The sequence below is a fragment of the Oratosquilla oratoria genome, unplaced genomic scaffold (genome assembly GCF_046742065.1).
Source record: "Oratosquilla oratoria isolate Oo_2021 unplaced genomic scaffold, ASM4674206v1 SCAFFOLD69, whole genome shotgun sequence".
In the NCBI taxonomy this organism is placed as follows: Eukaryota; Metazoa; Arthropoda; class Malacostraca; order Stomatopoda; family Squillidae; genus Oratosquilla; species Oratosquilla oratoria.
Window position 1 is genome coordinate 955,548 of NW_027467733.1, and position 13,972 is coordinate 969,519.

Below are 13,972 nucleotides of genomic sequence, written 5' to 3' on the forward strand. Positions count from 1 at the left end.
GGAGGGCATGCCAGGCCTTGCCGGACCTGTGGGTGTGATAGCGGGTAAATCGGTGTCGGTGACCGAAATGACCCAAAAGCGAAAAAAACTGCAAGGGGGTACCCCGTGGAATTGGGTGGGAAATCGGAAGGTGAGCGATTTGGTCCAAAGTTGCGCCACAAGTAGAGGGTGGGATAGGGTGGAGGTGAGCGTAGGCAGGAGAATCGTCAGACCAAGGGTGTGGCGGTGAGAGCCGTGGAAAGTTGTTTGTTTTGACGTTTATGCCAGTGGCCGGGATCCCGTGTGCCCGACTGGTGCGGGATTGCAGTGGAGGGCATGCCAGGCCTTGCCGGACCTGTGGGTGTGATAGCGGGTAAATCGGTGTCGGTGACCGAAATGACCCAAAAGCGAAAAAAACTGCAAGGGGGTACCCCGTGGAATAGGGTGGGAAATCGGAAGGTGGGCGATTTGGTCCAAAGTTGCGCCACAAGTAGAGGGTGGGATAGGGTGGAGGTGAGCGTAGGCAGGAGAATCGTCAGACCAAGGGTGTGGCGGTGAGAGCCCTCCAAAGTTGTGCGTTTTGACGTTTATGCCAGTGGCCGGGATCCCGTGTGCCCGACTGGTGCGGGATTGCAGTGGAGGGCATGCCAGGCCTTGCCGGACCTGTGGGTGTGATAGCGGGTAAATCGGTGTCGGTGACCGAAATGACCCAAAAGCGAAAAAAACTGCAAGGGGGTACCCCGTGGAATTGGGTGGGAAATCGGAAGGTGAGCGATTTGGTCCAAAGTTGCGGCACAAGTAGAGGGTGGGATAGGGTGGAGGTGAGCGTAGGCAGGAGAATCGCCAGACCAAGGGTGTGGCGGTGAGAGCCCTCGAAAGTTGTGCGTTTTGACGTTTATGCCAGTGGCCGGGATCCCGTGTGCCCGACTGGTGCGGGATTGCAGTGGAGGGCATGCCAGGCCTTGCCGGACCTGTGGGTGTGATAGCGGGTAAATCGGTGTCGGTGACCGAAATGACCCAAAAGCGAAAAAAACTGCAAGGGGGTACCCCGTGGAATAGGGTGGGAAATCGGAAGGTGGGCGATTTGGTCCAAAGTTGCGCCACAAGTAGAGGGTGGGATAGGGTGGAGGTGAGCGTAGGCAGGAGAATCGTCAGACCAAGGGTGTGGCGGTGAGAGCCGTGGAAAGTTGTTTGTTTTGACGTTTATGCCAGTGGCCGGGATCCCGTGTGCCCGACTGGTGCGGGATTGCAGTGGAGGGCATGCCAGGCCTTGCCGGACCTGTGGGTGTGATAGCGGGTAAATCGGTGTCGGTGACCGAAATGCCCCAAAAGCGAAAAAAACTGCAAGGGGGTACCCCGTGGAATAGGGTGGGAAATCGGAAGGTGGGCGATTTGGTCCAAAGTTGCGCCACAAGTAGAGGGTGGGATAGGGTGGAGGTGAGCGTAGGCAGGAGAATCGTCAGACCAAGGGTGTGGCGGTGAGAGCCGTGGAAAGTTGTTTGTTTTGACGTTTATGGCAGTGGCCGGGATCCCGTGTGCCCGACTGGTGCGGGATTGCAGTGGAGGGCATGCCAGGCCTTGCCGGACCTGTGGGTGTGATAGCGGGTAAATCGGTGTCGGTGACCGAAATGACCCAAAAGCGAAAAAAACTGCAAGGGGGTACCCCGTGGAATAGGGTGGGAAATCGGAAGGTGGGCGATTTGGTCCAAAGTTGCGCCACAAGTAGAGGGTGGGATAGGGTGGAGGTGAGCGTAGGCAGGAGAATCGTCAGACCAAGGGTGTGGCGGTGAGAGCCGTGGAAAGTTGTTTGTTTTGACGTTTATGGCAGTGGCCGGGATCCCGTGTGCCCGACTGGTGCGGGATTGCAGTGGAGGGCATGCCAGGCCTTGCCGGACCTGTGGGTGTGATAGCGGGTAAATCGGTGTCGGTGACCGAAATGACCCAAAAGCGAAAAAAACTGCAAGGGGGTACCCCGTGGAATAGGGTGGGAAATCGGAAGGTGGGCGATTTGGTCCAAAGTTGCGCCACAAGTAGAGGGTGGGATAGGGTGGAGGTGAGCGTAGGCAGGAGAATCGTCAGACCAAGGGTGTGGCGGTGAGAGCGGTGGAAAGTTGTGCGTTTTGACGTTTATGCCAGTGGCCGGGATCCCGTGTGCCCGACTGGTGCGGGATTGCAGTGGAGGGCATGCCAGGCCTTGCCGGACCTGTGGGTGTGATAGCGGGTAAATCGGTGTCGGTGACCGAAATGACCCAAAAGCGAAAAAAACTGCAAGGGGGTACCCCGTGGAATTGGGTGGGAAATCGGAAGGTGAGCGATTTGGTCCAAAGTTGCGGCACAAGTAGAGGGTGGGATAGGGTGGAGGTGAGCGTAGGCAGGAGAATCGCCAGACCAAGGGTGTGGCGGTGAGAGCCCTCGAAAGTTGTGCGTTTTGACGTTTATGCCAGTGGCCGGGATCCCGTGTGCCCGACTGGTGCGGGATTGCAGTGGAGGGCATGCCAGGCCTTGCCGGACCTGTGGGTGTGATAGCGGGTAAATCGGTGTCGGTGACCGAAATGACCCAAAAGCGAAAAAAACTGCAAGGGGGTACCCCGTGGAATAGGGTGGGAAATCGGAAGGTGGGCGATTTGGTCCAAAGTTGCGCCACAAGTAGAGGGTGGGATAGGGTGGAGGTGAGCGTAGGCAGGAGAATCGTCAGACCAAGGGTGTGGCGGTGAGAGCCGTGGAAAGTTGTTTGTTTTGACGTTTATGCCAGTGGCCGGGATCCCGTGTGCCCGACTGGTGCGGGATTGCAGTGGAGGGCATGCCAGGCCTTGCCGGACCTGTGGGTGTGATAGCGGGTAAATCGGTGTCGGTGACCGAAATGACCCAAAAGCGAAAAAAACTGCAAGGGGGTACCCCGTGGAATAGGGTGGGAAATCGGAAGGTGGGCGATTTGGTCCAAAGTTGCGCCACAAGTAGAGGGTGGGATAGGGTGGAGGTGAGCGTAGGCAGGAGAATCGTCAGACCAAGGGTGTGGCGGTGAGAGCCGTGGAAAGTTGTTTGTTTTGACGTTTATGGCAGTGGCCGGGATCCCGTGTGCCCGACTGGTGCGGGATTGCAGTGGAGGGCATGCCAGGCCTTGCCGGACCTGTGGGTGTGATAGCGGGTAAATCGGTGTCGGTGACCGAAATGACCCAAAAGCGAAAAAAACTGCAAGGGGGTACCCCGTGGAATAGGGTGGGAAATCGGAAGGTGGGCGATTTGGTCCAAAGTTGCGCCACAAGTAGAGGGTGGGATAGGGTGGAGGTGAGCGTAGGCAGGAGAATCGTCAGACCAAGGGTGTGGCGGTGAGAGCCGTGGAAAGTTGTTTGTTTTGACGTTTATGGCAGTGGCCGGGATCCCGTGTGCCCGACTGGTGCGGGATTGCAGTGGAGGGCATGCCAGGCCTTGGCGGACCTGTGGGTGTGATAGCGGGTAAATCGGTGTCGGTGACCGAAATGCCCCAAAAGCGAAAAAAACTGCAAGGGGGTACCCCGTGGAATAGGGTGGGAAATCGGAAGGTGGGCGATTTGGTCCAAAGTTGCGCCACAAGTAGAGGGTGGGATAGGGTGGAGGTGAGCGTAGGCAGGAGAATCGTCAGACCAAGGGTGTGGCGGTGAGAGCCGTGGAAAGTTGTTTGTTTTGACGTTTATGCCAGTGGCCGGGATCCCGTGTGCCCGACTGGTGCGGGATTGCAGTGGAGGGCATGCCAGGCCTTGGGGGACCTGTGGGTGTGATAGCGGGTAAATCGGTGTCGGTGACCGAAATTACCCAAAAGCGAAAAAAACTGCAAGGGGGTACCCCGTGGAATAGGGTGGGAAATCGGAAGGTGGGCGATTTGGTCCAAAGTTGCGCCACAAGTAGAGGGTGGGATAGGGTGGAGGTGAGCGTAGGCAGGAGAATCGTCAGACCAAGGGTGTGGCGGTGAGAGCCGTGGAAAGTTGTTTGTTTTGACGTTTATGCCAGTGGCCGGGATCCCGTGTGCCCGACTGGTGCGGGATTGCAGTGGAGGGCATGCCAGGCCTTGGGGGACCTGTGGGTGTGATAGCGGGTAAATCGGTGTCGGTGACCGAAATGCCCCAAAAGCGAAAAAAACTGCAAGGGGGTACCCCGTGGAATAGGGTGGGAAATCGGAAGGTGGGCGATTTGGTCCAAAGTTGCGCCACAAGTAGAGGGTGGGATAGGGTGGAGGTGAGCGTAGGCAGGAGAATCGTCAGACCAAGGGTGTGGCGGTGAGAGCCCTCGAAAGTTGTGCGTTTTGACGTTTATGCCAGTGGCCGGGATCCCGTGTGCCCGACTGGTGCGGGATTGCAGTGGAGGGCATGCCAGGCCTTGCCGGACCTGTGGGTGTGATAGCGGGTAAATCGGTGTCGGTGACCGAAATGACCCAAAAGCGAAAAAAACTGCAAGGGGGTACCCCGTGGAATTGGGTGGGAAATCGGAAGGTGAGCGATTTGGTCCAAAGTTGCGGCACAAGTAGAGGGTGGGATAGGGTGGAGGTGAGCGTAGGCAGGAGAATCGTCAGACCAAGGGTGTGGCGGTGAGAGCCGTGGAAAGTTGTTTGTTTTGACGTTTATGGCAGTGGCCGGGATCCCGTGTGCCCGACTGGTGCGGGATTGCAGTGGAGGGCATGCCAGGCCTTGCCGGACCTGTGGGTGTGATAGCGGGTAAATCGGTGTCGGTGACAGAAATGCCCCAAAAGCGAAAAAAACTGCAAGGGGGTACCCCGTGGAATAGGGTGGGAAATCGGAAGGTGGGCGATTTGGTCCAAAGTTGCGCCACAAGTAGAGGGTGGGATAGGGTGGAGGTGAGCGTAGGCAGGAGAATCGTCAGACCAAGGGTGTGGCGGTGAGAGCCGTGGAAAGTTGTTTGTTTTGACGTTTATGCCAGTGGCCGGGATCCCGTGTGCCCGACTGGTGCGGGATTGCAGTGGAGGGCATGCCAGGCCTTGGGGGACCTGTGGGTGTGATAGCGGGTAAATCGGTGTCGGTGACCGAAATGACCCAAAAGCGAAAAAAACTGCAAGGGGGTACCCCGTGGAATAGGGTGGGAAATCGGAAGGTGGGCGATTTGGTCCAAAGTTGCGCCACAAGTAGAGGGTGGGATAGGGTGGAGGTGAGCGTAGGCAGGAGAATCGTCAGACCAAGGGTGTGGCGTTGCGAGCTGTGTATAGTTGTTTGTTTTGACGTTTATGGCAGTGGCCGGGATCCCGTGTGCCCGACTGGTGCGGGATTGCAGTGGAGGGCATGCCAGGCCTTGCCGGACCTGTGGGTGTGATAGCGGGTAAATCGGTGTCGGTGACCGTAATGTCCCAAAAGCGAAAAAAACTGCAAGGGGGTACCCCGTGGAATAGGGTGGGAAATCGGAAGGTGGGCGATTTGGTCCAAAGTTGCGCCACAAGTAGAGGGTGGGATAGGGTGGAGGTGAGCGTAGGCAGGAGAATCGTCAGACCAAGGGTGTGGCGGTGAGAGGGTGGAAAGTTGTTTGTTTTGACGTTTATGCCAGTGGCCGGGATCCCGTGTGCCCGACTGGTGCGGGATTGCAGTGGAGGGCATGCCAGGCCTTGCCGGACCTGTGGGTGTGATAGCGGGTAAATCGGCGGAGGTGACCAAAATGGCCCAAAATCGAAAAAAACTGCAAGGGGGTACCCCGTGGAATAGGGTGGGAAATCGGAAGGTGGGCGATTTGGTCCAAAGTTGCGCCACAAGTAGAGGGTGGGATAGGGTGGAGGTGAGCGTAGGCAGGAGAATCGTCAGACCAAGGGTGTGGCGGTGAGAGCCGTGGAAAGTTGTTTGTTTTGACGTTTATGGCAGTGGCCGGGATCCCGTGTGCCCGACTGGTGCGGGATTGCAGTGGAGGGCATGCCAGGCCTTGCCGGACCTGTGGGTGTGATAGCGGGTAAATCGGTGTCGGTGACCGAAATGACCCAAAAGCGAAAAAAACTGCAAGGGGGTACCCCGTGGAATAGGGTGGGAAATCGGAAGGTGGGCGATTTGGTCCAAAGTTGCGCCACAAGTAGAGGGTGGGATAGGGTGGAGGTGAGCGTAGGCAGGAGAATCGTCAGACCAAGGGTGTGGCGGTGAGAGCCGTGGAAAGTTGTTTGTTTTGACGTTTATGCCAGTGGCCGGGATCCCGTGTGCCCGACTGGTGCGGGATTGCAGTGGAGGGCATGCCAGGCCTTGGGGGACCTGTGGGTGTGATAGCGGGTAAATCGGTGTCGGTGACCGAAATGACCCAAAAGCGAAAAAAAACTGCAAGGGGGTACCCCGTGGAATAGGGTGGGAAATCGGAAGGTGGGCGATTTGGTCCAAAGTTGCGCCACAAGTAGAGGGTGGGATAGGGTGGAGGTGAGCGTAGGCAGGAGAATCGTCAGACCAAGGGTGTGGCGGTGAGAGCCGTGGAAAGTTGTTTGTTTTGACGTTTATGCCAGTGGCCGGGATCCCGTGTGCCCGACTGGTGCGGGATTGCAGTGGAGGGCATGCCAGGCCTTGGGGGACCTGTGGGTGTGATAGCGGGTAAATCGGTGTCGGTGACCGAAATGACCCAAAAGCGAAAAAAACTGCAAGGGGGTACCCCGTGGAATAGGGTGGGAAATCGGAAGGTGGGCGATTTGGTCCAAAGTTGCGCCACAAGTAGAGGGTGGGATAGGGTGGAGGTGAGCGTAGGCAGGAGAATCGTCAGACCAAGGGTGTGGCGGTGAGAGCCCACCAAGGATGTGCGTTTTGACGTTTATGCCAGTGGCCGGGATCCCGTGTGCCCGACTGGTGCGGGATTGCAGTGGAGGGCATGCCAGGCCTTGCCGGACCTGTGGGTGTGATAGCGGGTAAATCGGTGTCGGTGACCGAAATGACCCAAAAGCGAAAAAAACTGCAAGGGGGTACCCCGTGGAATTGGGTGGGAAATCGGAAGGTGAGCGATTTGGTCCAAAGTTGCGGCACAAGTAGAGGGTGGGATAGGGTGGAGGTGAGCGTAGGCAGGAGAATCGTCAGACCAAGGGTGTGGCGGTGAGAGCCCTCGAAAGTTGTGCGTTTTGACGTTTATGCCAGTGGCCGGGATCCCGTGTGCCCGACTGGTGCGGGATTGCAGTGGAGGGCATGCCAGGCCTTGCCGGACCTGTGGGTGTGATAGCGGGTAAATCGGTGTCGGTGACCGAAATGACCCAAAAGCGAAAAAAACTGCAAGGGGGTACCCCGTGGAATTGGGTGGGAAATCGGAAGGTGAGCGATTTGGTCCAAAGTTGCGGCACAAGTAGAGGGTGGGATAGGGTGGAGGTGAGCGTAGGCAGGAGAATCGCCAGACCAAGGGTGTGGCGGTGAGAGCCCTCGAAAGTTGTGCGTTTTGACGTTTATGCCAGTGGCCGGGATCCCGTGTGCCCGACTGGTGCGGGATTGCAGTGGAGGGCATGCCAGGCCTTGCCGGACCTGTGGGTGTGATAGCGGGTAAATCGGTGTCGGTGACCGAAATGACCCAAAAGCGAAAAAAAACTGCAAATGGGTACCCCGTGGAATTGGGTGGGAAATCGGAAAGTGAGCGATTTGGTCCAAAGTTGCGGCACAAGTAGAGGGTGGGATAGGGTGGAGGTGAGCGTAGGCAGGAGAATCGCCAGACCAAGGGTGTGGCGGTGAGAGCCCTCGAAAGTTGTGCGTTTTGACGTTTATGCCAGTGGCCGGGATCCCGTGTGCCCGGCTGGTGCGGGATTGCAGTGGAGGGCATGCCAGGCCTTGCCGGACCTGTGGGTGTGATAGCGGGTAAATCGGTGTCGGTGACCGAAATGACCCAAAAGCGAAAAAAACTGCAAGGGGGTACCCCGTGGAATTGGGTGGGAAATCGGAAGGTGAGCGATTTGGTCCAAAGTTGCGGCACAAGTAGAGGGTGGGATAGGGTGGAGGTGAGCGTAGGCAGGAGAATCGCCAGACCAAGGGTGTGGCGGTGAGAGCCCTCGAAAGTTGTGCGTTTTGACGTTTATGCCAGTGGCCGGGATCCCGTGTGCCCGACTGGTGCGGGATTGCAGTGGAGGGCATGCCAGGCCTTGCCGGACCTGTGGGTGTGATAGCGGGTAAATCGGTGTCGGTGACCGAAATGACCCAAAAGCGAAAAAAACTGCAAGGGGGTACCCCGTGGAATAGGGTGGGAAATCGGAAGGTGGGCGATTTGGTCCAAAGTTGCGCCACAAGTAGAGGGTGGGATAGGGTGGAGGTGAGCGTAGGCAGGAGAATCGTCAGACCAAGGGTGTGGCGGTGAGAGCCGTGGAAAGTTGTTTGTTTTGACGTTTATGCCAGTGGCCGGGATCCCGTGTGCCCGACTGGTGCGGGATTGCAGTGGAGGGCATGCCAGGCCTTGGGGGACCTGTGGGTGTGATAGCGGGTAAATCGGTGTCGGTGACCGAAATGACCCAAAAGCGAAAAAAACTGCAAGGGGGTACCCCGTGGAATAGGGTGGGAAATCGGAAGGTGGGCGATTTGGTCCAAAGTTGCGCCACAAGTAGAGGGTGGGATAGGGTGGAGGTGAGCGTAGGCAGGAGAATCGTCAGACCAAGGGTGTGGCGGTGAGAGCCGTGGAAAGTTGTTTGTTTTGACGTTTATGCCAGTGGCCGGGATCCCGTGTGCCCGACTGGTGCGGGATTGCAGTGGAGGGCATGCCAGGCCTTGGGGGACCTGTGGGTGTGATAGCGGGTAAATCGGTGTCGGTGACCGAAATGACCCAAAAGCGAAAAAAAACTGCAAGGGGGTACCCCGTGGAATAGGGTGGGAAATCGGAAGGTGGGCGATTTGGTCCAAAGTTGCGCCACAAGTAGAGGGTGGGATAGGGTGGAGGTGAGCGTAGGCAGGAGAATCGTCAGACCAAGGGTGTGGCGGTGAGAGCCGTGGAAAGTTGTTTGTTTTGACGTTTATGCCAGTGGCCGGGATCCCGTGTGCCCGACTGGTGCGGGATTGCAGTGGAGGGCATGCCAGGCCTTGGGGGACCTGTGGGTGTGATAGCGGGTAAATCGGTGTCGGTGACCGAAATGTCCCAAAAGCGAAAAAAACTGCAAGGGGGTACCCCGTGGAATAGGGTGGGAAATCGGAAGGTGGGCGATTTGGTCCAAAGTTGCGCCACAAGTAGAGGGTGGGATAGGGTGGAGGTGAGCGTAGGCAGGAGAATCGTCAGACCAAGGGTGTGGCGGTGAGAGCCGTGGAAAGTTGTGCGTTTTGACGTTTATGCCAGTGGCCGGGATCCCGTGTGCCCGACTGGTGCGGGATTGCAGTGGAGGGCATGCCAGGCCTTGCCGGACCTGTGGGTGTGATAGCGGGTAAATCGGTGTCGGTGACCGAAATGACCCAAAAGCGAAAAAAACTGCAAGGGGGTACCCCGTGGAATTGGGTGGGAAATCGGAAGGTGAGCGATTTGGTCCAAAGTTGCGGCACAAGTAGAGGGTGGGATAGGGTGGAGGTGAGCGTAGGCAGGAGAATCGCCAGACCAAGGGTGTGGCGGTGAGAGCCCTCGAAAGTTGTGCGTTTTGACGTTTATGCCAGTGGCCGGGATCCCGTGTGCCCGACTGGTGCGGGATTGCAGTGGAGGGCATGCCAGGCCTTGCCGGACCTGTGGGTGTGATAGCGGGTAAATCGGTGTCGGTGACCGAAATGACCCAAAAGCGAAAAAAACTGCAAGGGGGTACCCCGTGGAATTGGGTGGGAAATCGGAAGGTGAGCGATTTGGTCCAAAGTTGCGGCACAAGTAGAGGGTGGGATAGGGTGGAGGTGAGCGTAGGCAGGAGAATCGCCAGACCAAGGGTGTGGCGGTGAGAGCCCTCGAAAGTTGTGCGTTTTGACGTTTATGCCAGTGGCCGGGATCCCGTGTGCCCGACTGGTGCGGGATTGCAGTGGAGGGCATGCCAGGCCTTGCCGGACCTGTGGGTGTGATAGCGGGTAAATCGGTGTCGGTGACCGAAATGACCCAAAAGCGAAAAAAACTGCAAGGGGGTACCCCGTGGAATAGGGTGGGAAATCGGAAGGTGGGCGATTTGGTCCAAAGTTGCGCCACAAGTAGAGGGTGGGATAGGGTGGAGGTGAGCGTAGGCAGGAGAATCGTCAGACCAAGGGTGTGGCGGTGAGAGCCCTCCAAAGTTGTGCGTTTTGACGTTTATGCCAGTGGCCGGGATCCCGTGTGCCCGACTGGTGCGGGATTGCAGTGGAGGGCATGCCAGGCCTTGCCGGACCTGTGGGTGTGATAGCGGGTAAATCGGTGTCGGTGACCGAAATGACCCAAAAGCGAAAAAAACTGCAAGGGGGTACCCCGTGGAATTGGGTGGGAAATCGGAAGGTGAGCGATTTGGTCCAAAGTTGCGCCACAAGTAGAGGGTGGGATAGGGTGGAGGTGAGCGTAGGCAGGAGAATCGCCAGACCAAGGGTGTGGCGGTGAGAGCCCTCGAAAGTTGTGCGTTTTGACGTTTATGCCAGTGGCCGGGATCCCGTGTGCCCGACTGGTGCGGGATTGCAGTGGAGGGCATGCCAGGCCTTGCCGGACCTGTGGGTGTGATAGCGGGTAAATCGGTGGAGGTGACCGAAATGACCCAAAACCCAAAAAAACTCCAAGGGGGTACCCCATGGAATAGGGTGGGAAATCGGAAGGTGAGCGATTTGGTCCAAAGTTGCGCCACAAGTAGAGGGTGGGATAGGGTGGAGGTGAGCGTAGGCAGGAGAATCGTCAGACCAAGGGTGTGGCGGTGAGAGCCCTCCAAAGTTGTGCGTTTTGACGTTTATGCCAGTGGCCGGGATCCCGTGTGCCCGACTGGTGCGGGATTGCAGTGGAGGGCATGCCAGGCCTTGCCGGACCTGTGGGTGTGATAGCGGGTAAATCGGTGTCGGTGACCGAAATGACCCAAAAGCGAAAAAAACTGCAAGGGGGTACCCCGTGGAATTGGGTGGGAAATCGGAAGGTGAGCGATTTGGTCCAAAGTTGCGGCACAAGTAGAGGGTGGGATAGGGTGGAGGTGAGCGTAGGCAGGAGAATCGCCAGACCAAGGGTGTGGCGGTGAGAGCCGTCGAAAGTTGTGCGTTTTGACGTTTATGCCAGTGGCCGGGATCCCGTGTGCCCGACTGGTGCGGGATTGCAGTGGAGGGCATGCCAGGCCTTGCCGGACCTGTGGGTGTGATAGCGGGTAAATCGGTGTCGGTGACCGAAATGACCCAAAAGCGAAAAAAACTGCAAGGGGGTACCCCGTGGAATTGGGTGGGAAATCGGAAGGTGAGCGATTTGGTCCAAAGTTGCGGCACAAGTAGAGGGTGGGATAGGGTGGAGGTGAGCGTAGGCAGGAGAATCGCCAGACCAAGGGTGTGGCGGTGAGAGCCGTCGAAAGTTGTGCGTTTTGACGTTTATGCCAGTGGCCGGGATCCCGTGTGCCCGACTGGTGCGGGATTGCAGTGGAGGGCATGCCAGGCCTTGCCGGACCTGTGGGTGTGATAGCGGGTAAATCGGTGTCGGTGACCGAAATGACCCAAAAGCGAAAAAAACTGCAAGGGGGTACCCCGTGGAATTGGGTGGGAAATCGGAAGGTGAGCGATTTGGTCCAAAGTTGCGGCACAAGTAGAGGGTGGGATAGGGTGGAGGTGAGCGTAGGCAGGAGAATCGCCAGACCAAGGGTGTGGCGGTGAGAGCCCTCGAAAGTTGTGCGTTTTGACGTTTATGCCAGTGGCCGGGATCCCGTGTGCCCGACTGGTGCGGGATTGCAGTGGAGGGCATGCCAGGCCTTGCCGGACCTGTGGGTGTGATAGCGGGTAAATCGGTGTCGGTGACCGAAATTACCCAAAAGCGAAAAAAACTGCAAGGGGGTACCCCGTGGAATAGGGTGGGAAATCGGAAGGTGGGCGATTTGGTCCAAAGTTGCGCCACAAGTAGAGGGTGGGATAGGGTGGAGGTGAGCGTAGGCAGGAGAATCGTCAGACCAAGGGTGTGGCGGTGAGAGCCGTGGAAAGTTGTGCGTTTTGACGTTTATGCCAGTGGCCGGGATCCCGTGTGCCCGACTGGTGCGGGATTGCAGTGGAGGGCATGCCAGGCCTTGCCGGACCTGTGGGTGTGATAGCGGGTAAATCGGTGTCGGTGACCGAAATGACCCAAAAGCGAAAAAAACTGCAAGGGGGTACCCCGTGGAATTGGGTGGGAAATCGGAAGGTGAGCGATTTGGTCCAAAGTTGCGCCACAAGTAGAGGGTGGGATAGGGTGGAGGTGAGCGTAGGCAGGAGAATCGACACACCAACGGTGTGGCGGTGAGAGCCGGGGAAAGTTGTGCGTTTTGACGTTTATGCCAGTGGCCGGGATCCCGTGTGCCCGACTGGTGCGGGATTGCAGTGGAGGGCATGCCAGGCCTTGCCGGACCTGTGGGTGTGATAGCGGGTAAATCGGTGTAGGTGACCGAAATGCCCCAAAAGCGAAAAAAACTGCAAGGGGGTACCCCGTGGAATAGGGTGGGAAATCGGAAGGTGGGCGATTTGGTCCAAAGTTGCGCCACAAGTAGAGGGTGGGATAGGGTGGAGGTGAGCGTAGGCAGGAGAATCGTCAGACCAAGGGTGTGGCGGTGAGAGCCGTGGAAAGTTGTGCGTTTTGACGTTTATGCCAGTGGCCGGGATCCCGTGTGCCCGACTGGTGCGGGATTGCAGTGGAGGGCATGCCAGGCCTTGCCGGACCTGTGGGTGTGATAGCGGGTAAATCGGTGTCGGTGACCGAAATGACCCAAAAGCGAAAAAAACTGCAAGGGGGTACCCCGTGGAATTGGGTGGGAAATCGGAAGGTGAGCGATTTGGTCCAAAGTTGCGGCACAAGTAGAGGGTGGGATAGGGTGGAGGTGAGCGTAGGCAGGAGAATCGCCAGACCAAGGGTGTGGCGGTGAGAGCCCTCGAAAGTTGTGCGTTTTGACGTTTATGCCAGTGGCCGGGATCCCGTGTGCCCGACTGGTGCGGGATTGCAGTGGAGGGCATGCCAGGCCTTGCCGGACCTGTGGGTGTGATAGCGGGTAAATCGGTGTCGGTGACCGAAATGACCCAAAAGCGAAAAAAACTGCAAGGGGGTACCCCGTGGAATAGGGTGGGAAATCGGAAGGTGGGCGATTTGGTCCAAAGTTGCGCCACAAGTAGAGGGTGGGATAGGGTGGAGGTGAGCGTAGGCAGGAGAATCGTCAGACCAAGGGTGTGGCGGTGAGATGCTTCCAAAGTTGTGCGTTTTGACGTTTATGCCAGTGGCCGGGATCCCGTGTGCCCGACTGGTGCGGGATTGCAGTGGAGGGCATGCCAGGCCTTGCCGGACCTGTGGGTGTGATAGCGGGTAAATCGGTGTCGGTGACCGAAATGACCCAAAAGCGAAAAAAACTGCAAGGGGGTACCCCGTGGAATTGGGTGGGAAATCGGAAGGTGAGCGATTTGGTCCAAAGTTGCGGCACAAGTAGAGGGTGGGATAGGGTGGAGGTGAGCGTAGGCAGGAGAATCGCCAGACCAAGGGTGTGGCGGTGAGAGCCCTCGAAAGTTGTGCGTTTTGACGTTTATGCCAGTGGCCGGGATCCCGTGTGCCCGACTGGTGCGGGATTGCAGTGGAGGGCATGCCAGGCCTTGCCGGACCTGTGGGTGTGATAGCGGGTAAATCGGTGTCGGTGACCGAAATGACCCAAAAGCGAAAAAAACTGCAAGGGGGTACCCCGTGGAATAGGGTGGGAAATCGGAAGGTGGGCGATTTGGTCCAAAGTTGCGCCACAAGTAGAGGGTGGGATAGGGTGGAGGTGAGCGTAGGCAGGAGAATCGTCAGACCAAGGGTGTGGCGGTGAGAGCAGTGGAAAGTTGTTTGTTTTGACGTTTATGCCAGTGGCCGGGATCCCGTGTGCCCGACTGGTGCGGGATTGCAGTGGAGGGCATGCCAGGCCTTGCCGGACCTGTGGGTGTGATAGCGGGTAAATCGGTGTCGGTGACCGAAATGACCCAAAAGCGAAAAAAACTGCAAGGGGGTACCCCGTGGA